The sequence below is a fragment of the Microtus ochrogaster genome, unplaced genomic scaffold (genome assembly GCF_000317375.1).
Source record: "Microtus ochrogaster isolate Prairie Vole_2 unplaced genomic scaffold, MicOch1.0 UNK5, whole genome shotgun sequence".
NCBI lineage: Eukaryota > Metazoa > Chordata > Mammalia > Rodentia > Cricetidae > Microtus > Microtus ochrogaster.
This window is the reverse complement of record NW_004949103.1, coordinates 9599257-9606492: the sequence shown is the minus strand read 5'-3', so window position 1 is coordinate 9606492 and position 7236 is coordinate 9599257. Positions and strand designations below refer to the sequence as shown.

Genomic DNA, 7236 nt, shown 5'->3' with positions numbered 1-7236 from the left:
AAGGAAGGAAGGAAGGGAGAGAAGAAAGATAAGCAAAGAAAAACAAGCCAACCATCACAGGATTCCTCCAAGACCTTCAAACAATTTCTAAGTAAAGAGACATGCATGACAGGATCAGGTCTAGTTACTGCCAGCATCCATCCACTGGGCTTCACCAATAGATCAAGATTAACACCATAATATTGATCTGGAAAGTCTAAGGCATCCTTACGTAAAACACAGACTCTTTTAATAATATATCTTGTTGGGGAAAGTACTAGTAAAATAAGAGGCATAGGTTTTTTTTTTTATAGCAGGATACACTTTATACCTATCAATAATTACTTGTTTAAGCCTACAATGTTCTAAGCTTTCTCTCTCTTTCTCTTTCTCCCAGGCTATTTGTGCTTCTGCAACACACAAGCTGGATAATTTATCAACAATGCACACTTATTTATCAAGCTTCTGGAAGCCAGGAAGGTCAAGATTAGGGTGACAGTGAAATGTTGTTTGTGGGAGCCTACCTTCTGCATCCTCCAGAAGAAAGAGATGCTGTGTCTTCACATGATGGAAGGGACAGAATGGCAAGAAAGTGATTCCTGTAGTGCAGAGTCCTTGTATTATAAAATGGGGGCTGAGCATTTCCCTTTAATGTCATTAGGTGGGGATTCACTTTCAACATGAATTTGGAAGAAGATATGAACATTCATAGCTCTCACACATGTAGACACATACATTATTTATTCCTTATAACAATATTGTGACTTATATGATACATAACCAGTTTTACCACCAATCACATGATTGATGGCCAACATTAATCTGTGTCCTAGAAGATAAAGATGAGTTCTAGAATATGAGGTACTTTGCAGTGGCTAACTGATTCAATCTATAATGTCATGCTATGTGGGATTTTGTCTCCAACAGATGGGGGTGCTGCAAGAGGTGAAGTCAGAGCTGGTAGGAACAGTGCAAGAATGTGTTTAATCCAGTTTTCTAACCCAGTGTCCCAAATGTTTGTTCCATTCTTCACGGTCTCTTGTGCAAGAAGCAGGTTTTGGCAGAGGGGTGAATAACTGGCCCGCTGCAATTTCTAAATGGAAAACGTTCCCTGTTCTCTTAGTGTTGGCATCTTATATCTCCCACGTCAGAAACTCATACTGGAATCCAACTGATTGATGGGAACTGTGCTCTGATTTCTCTTTGGTAATTCTCCTCTTTGAAGGAAAGGCACTTTGATACCCAGGGAGATATTTTCTGTGTTCTCTTCACAGATTGCTTTTAGTGTTTAAATACTGAGACTTCCACTTTCTGGGGCTATTATATAGTTGACTGGAAACTTGCCCTGATTATCACCCTTGCCTCAGTTTTCTCTGTTCTTATTCAATGGAGAATGTTAGACATGAAGGTTTGAGTTGCCGCTCCTATTACAACAGGTGCTTACCACCAAGCTTGACAACTTGGGTTCAAACATGGTAGAGAAAGAGAAACAACTCCCAGTTGAAAAGTTGTCTCTTGAGTTCTACACCCACACCACAACAAATAAGTATGCAAATGTAATTATTTTAAATAAATAAATACTGTTTGAGTATGGGAATATGCAGGGTTGAGGGATTTTCTAGTTTGTTTTTCTGTTGCCATGATAAAACATTCTGACTAAAAGCATTTTATAAGAGGAAAGAGTTTATTTAGTTTACATTTCCAGGTCAAAATCCATCACGGAAGGCAGTCAGGGCAAGAATTCAAGCAGGACCTGAAGCAGAAACCTTGAAGAAATGCTACTTACGGGTTTGTTCCCAGGGTCACACTCGGCTACCTTTCTTATATAGCATACACCTGCCTCAGGATGGTACCAACCACAGTGGGTTGAGCCTTCCTATATCAATTGCAATCAAGCAAATATTTTCACAGACATGCCTACAGTCCAATCTGATGTAGGCAATTTCTCAATTTGGGGTTCCCTCATCCAAGTTATGTCAAGTTGACAACCAAAATTAGGCATCAATGAAATGGTACTGTTTAGTCATTTTTTTGTCTACTATTTTTTTTTCTTTTGGTTTTTTGAGGCAGGGTTTCTCTGTAGCTTTGGAGTCTTCCTGTAACTTGTTCCATAGAACAGGCTGGACTTAAACTTACAGAGATCCACCTGTCTCTGTCTCCCAAGTGTTGGGATTAAAGGTGTGTGCCACCACCACCTGACATCTCCTGAAATTTTTTGTTTCCGACTTCTATTATTTTAGTTTTTATCACTCTTTTATTTTATTATCTACATAGGATTTAGCTCATCCACTTTTTGTATGCAATTCATTGGTTTATAGCATATCTGTAGTCATGCAACTATCAGGACATTCAACATTAGAAGATTTTCATGAACCTCCAAGACACCCTACACCAAACGAGTGATGTTGTTAGAACACCATTTCCTAAATATCACAGCTGGGTGCTGTAACCCCACAGCAGAATTCTCTCAGGTTAACAATCCACACAACCAATGCATGGCCCCTGACATTTGGATCCCACTTTATACTTTCAAACAGCAAACTCTCACTAAGATAGCTGTTCTCTTATTTCCAGATATTTACTAAGCACTTGCTATACACCAAGCAAATGTTAGACTCTGGGACTACAACAAGGAGGCAACCAGGACTGGCTCCTCAGATGCCTTACAATCTAGTTGTAGAAAGGAGGCAAGGATAAATAAAATAGGAATAATTACCAACTGTGGGAAGTACTACACTAAACACAGAGAAAGGGTGTGGTACTGGAGTCCTCTCATCCAGCCAACACTGGATGAGAGCGTGTCCCGGAAGTCATGGTGGCAGGAATGTAAAGTAACTGGTCCTATGGCGTGCACCACTAGGAGGCAGACACAAGAAAGCTGGCATTTTGCTGGCTTTCTCACATCCAATCAGTCCGGGTCCCAGCTCACAGAATGATGCTGTCCATATTTAGTGTCCACATTCTCACTTCGGCTAAACTAATCTAGAAATTCTTTCACTTATGCTGCTAGAAGTGTATCTCCTAGGTGACTCTTGATTCTGTCACGATGACAAATCAAAACTATCACACTTGGAGGTGGGAGCAGTGAGTATATACTGCTGGCCAGGGGCTCCCAGAAAGAGACCCACATGGCTTGTTGTGAATGGAGAATAAACAAGCAGAGACACTTGGACAAGTAGATGCCAGACTTTCCGCCACCCTTCAACTCAGAATGGTGACAAAGGGGATGGGACAACCAAACATGTCATTTGCACCTCTTTCTTTTCTTCCCATTCTAAGGAAAGAAAAGAATATTCCCTTAGTAGGAAGGAAATGCCTTATAAGTGAGTTCAGAAAGATCACCTGAAAGTGGGAAATCCCAGAGTTAAGCATGGTGGCTCACACTTGCAATTCAATGCTCAGGAGATGGAGACAAGATCATGGGTTCAAGGTCAGCTTCTGTTACAAGAGGCCCTATCTCAAACAAAAACAAACAAGTGGGAAAAATCCCAGGATGGTAGCTTTATGTCTCTTGCATGCACATAAAGCAATAAAAGAGACATCAATTACAGAAGGAACTTGCACGGAGTACAGAAGGGGAATGTCAAGGATGCTCAGGGAAAGGCAAGTGGGCCATGTGTTTGATGAAAAATCAAAGGTTTTGATGGGGAACAGTGAAGGCGGTGAGTAGCCAGGTAGAAGAGGTTCTTTGATGCAAGCCAAGGAGATTGTGGACTATTTGGTCAGAAATTGGAAGGCCATCAATGTTTTTATAAATGAAAGGAACATAATTACAGCAATGCGTTAAGAAGATTAAATGGGCAGCAGCGTCCAGAATATATTATCTAGAGAGAATCTGGAAGCAGAAGATTAGTTAGAAGCTCCCATTGGAACTGGGCATAGAAACAACATTAATTAGTGTCACTGTGCTGGGAAGCAAGTGACATCTGTGTGGTGCCTTACAGCTTACAGAGTTCATGCTGTATCACTTATCTGGTTGGATACAGGACTTGTGGGAAGTAAGCAGGCCAATGATAAACACACAGTAAGGCAGTTTGCACTCAGTAAATGTTAATTGAATAAACACAAGGCTGACTCCAAAGGGCTTGGTGACTCCACATAAGGGGCTCAGCTGTGGAGCCAAGAATGAATCATCACCTTCAGGACTGAGAAGAACTCATTCACTCATCAAATACTCAAGGAGATTTACTATAGTCTAGGAACTATTCCAGATGCTGCCATTGTTTGTGGTTGGGGGAAGACCATGATGAACAAAAACCTGATTCTCAGGGAGCTTATATACTAATGAGAAGAGATGATTGGTAAATGCATAAAAATATTAAGGCTTGTGCAGTAAAAGGAAAACAAATCAGGGGAGGTGAGCAGGGAGTCATTTGGGAATGTGTTTGAACAGTGTCTTAGTTACACTTCCTATTGCCGTGATAAAATATCCCTGCAGAAAAGCAAGTCAGAGGAGGAGTTCCTTTGGGCTCACAGTTCAAAGGCTTACAGTTTAAGAGTACAGTCTGTCAAAGCAAGAAAGTCATGAGAGCAGAAGCTTGAGACTGCTGGTCTCCATTGCATCCATAGTCAGGACGCAGAGAGCAATGAACTTTTGTGCTCAGCTCAGGAGCCCTTTTTTATACAATTCAGGATCCCACTCAAGAGAATGGTGCCATAACCACATAGTGGGTGGGTCCTCAGCAAGCCTAATCAAAATAATCCCACAGCATGCTCAGGGATGGGTCTCCCAGATGTCTCTAGATCTCATCAAGTTGGCCATTAGTCTTCTTTCCAGAAGTGATTACTTCAAAGAGTTGGAAGCAAGCAATACAATGACCATAGACATTTCCAGAATAGTGTTCAGAGCACACATAAGAGCCAATGAGAGCCCTGCCAAGGCACCCCTCTGGCAAGTGCAGGAAGTAGGGCTGTACAGACAGCGTCCAATCATGAGGAAAGATGATAGGAAAGGTGTAGAAAAACTGCTGAAGGATGTGGTGAGTTTGGTTAAGGAGTGGGACTCTATGGAGGGGCTGACCAGGGAGGAGCAGGATGGACATGCAACAGTCAGAGAGAAGACACCCAAAATCTAGCAAGAACAGACTATGACTTGACCCAATATGGATTGATAGAAAATATAGAAAATTCTCAGGTTTCACATACATGCTAAGGTTAAGCCTTAAGAATATTTTTACTCAGTGTGATGTGTGTGGTGATTTGAATAGGAATGACCCCCATAGGCTCATAGATTTGAATGCTTAGACATTAGGGAATGCCCACTACTTGACAAGGGATTAGGAGTTGTTCCCGTCTTGGAAATTATATGGCCTTGTTGGAGGAAGTGTCTCACTGAGGGTGGGCTTAGGCGTTTCAAATGCTCAAGCCAGGCCCAGTGTCCGTTCTCAACCTGCTGCCTGTGAATCTAGATGCAGAACTCTTAGTTATTCTCAAACTCTGTGTCTGCCTGCACACCACCATAATCCCCGGCATGGTGATCATGAACTAAACCTCTGGACTGTAAGCCAGCCCCCATCAAATGTTTTCCTTTACGAGTTGCCATGGGTCATGGTGTCTCTTCAAAGCAATAGAAACCCTAACTAAGACAATGTGGAATATAATATAAAGACAAATTAGAGATGCTTCTGATGTCTGTGCTGTGGGCAGATGGATGAGTGACAGAGCCCTGAGGTAGAGAATGGCAGGCCAAGGAATCCAGATCCTTGCTGAGAACTTAACTACCTACGCTAGGCCTACTAAGCATCATTTGATACTGGGAAGGAAAGACATGAATCTGGAAGTAAGAAGAGAAGTCAGGGTTAGGGTCAGGAACATAAAATTGATATGGTTTCACCATCATTAAAACAAAACAAAAGCAAAAAGCCTGAGGAGTCTGGCAAAATGGCCTAGCAATTAAGCACTCTTCCCAAGCCTGAGAACCTGAGTTTGATCCCCATGATCCATGTGATGAGAGGTGAGAACCAATTCGTCCTCTGGCCTCCAGATGCACGCGCGCGCGCGCGCGCACACACACACACACACACACACACACACACACACACACACACCATATAAATAGTTTTCCACTGACCATTTTAAAATGAGGATATAGTGCACCATCTGCAAGTCCGGCACTTGCAAAGTTGAGGTAGGAAAACTGCTTGAACCCAGGAAATTGAGGCCAGTCTTGGCAGCATAGCAAAACTGAAACTCTTAATAGAGAAGTCAAAATAAGCCAAAAAGCCAGGAGGAAAAAGCAGTTCAGCGTCGATTCAGCACTTACTATGTGCAAACACACTGCTAACCCTTATGAGGCAGGCAAGCTAAAGTGACAGTCTTCTTGGGACTTTCATTGAGTTTGAGATTACATGGCACTTGAAGCCTAAGTCCTTCACATGCATGCACTGTGCACACATCTTTCTCCAAACAATGCACTGACCAATCTCAGAATCCCTTCACCTACTACATGCGAACAGTCACATACTCCGATCTCTGAACAATAGTCTATGCCTCCTCACTCCTGGTAACAGCTAAACTTAAGTGGTTTCTCTTTTTTTTTTTTATTCAAAGTGATTTTATTGCTCGTGTATACAAGGGAATTTACGCCACTAAAGCAGAGGCTGTGGATGACTCATATTTCCAGTTGGGTGGGAGGAGCCGCTTGGTCTTATAGTAACGAGCCAGCCGGTGAATTCTGCTCTCTATCAGAATCAGGCGGAATTTAGCATCCTTATCCTTTCTGTTCCTCTCAAGATGCTTTCGGACAGCGACTGCCTTCTTAATCAAATGGTAGAGATCCTCAGGGAGATCAGGGGCAAGGCCTTTGGATTTAAGGATTCTCAAGATTTTATTACCAGTCACAAAACGGACCTGGGCCACACCGTGCGAGTCCCTCAGGATCACACCTATCTGGGAGGGAGTGAAGCCTTTCTTGGCCAGTTTGTAAATCTGTTCCTTCACATAGTCAGACGTCAGCTTCAGCCACGTGGGGACGCTGCAGCGGTAGGGCAGCGCAGACTGGGACAGGCCCTTCCCGGGAGCGTGCGTGCGACCCATGATGGCGGAGGTCTGGCAGCAAAGAGGCTTTTTTTTTTTATTTAACTTTATTTTTTTATGTGCATTGGTGTGATCTCCTACACACCAATCTTCATACAACTGGATCTTCATACATGTGGGTGCTGGGAATTGAACCCGGGTCCTCTGGAAGAGCAGTCAGTGCTCTTAACCACTGAGCCATTTCTCCAGCCCTCTTGAGTGGTTTCTTTTTTTTTTTTTTTT

At 42.7% G+C, this 7236-nt stretch overlaps 1 pseudogene; it reads right to left on the bottom strand.

The window, feature by feature from the left end:
• Positions 1 to 6502: 6502 nt before the first annotated feature.
• LOC101987084 lies at positions 6503 to 7034 on the bottom strand (annotated as a pseudogene).
• Positions 7035 to 7236: the final 202 nt, after the last annotated feature.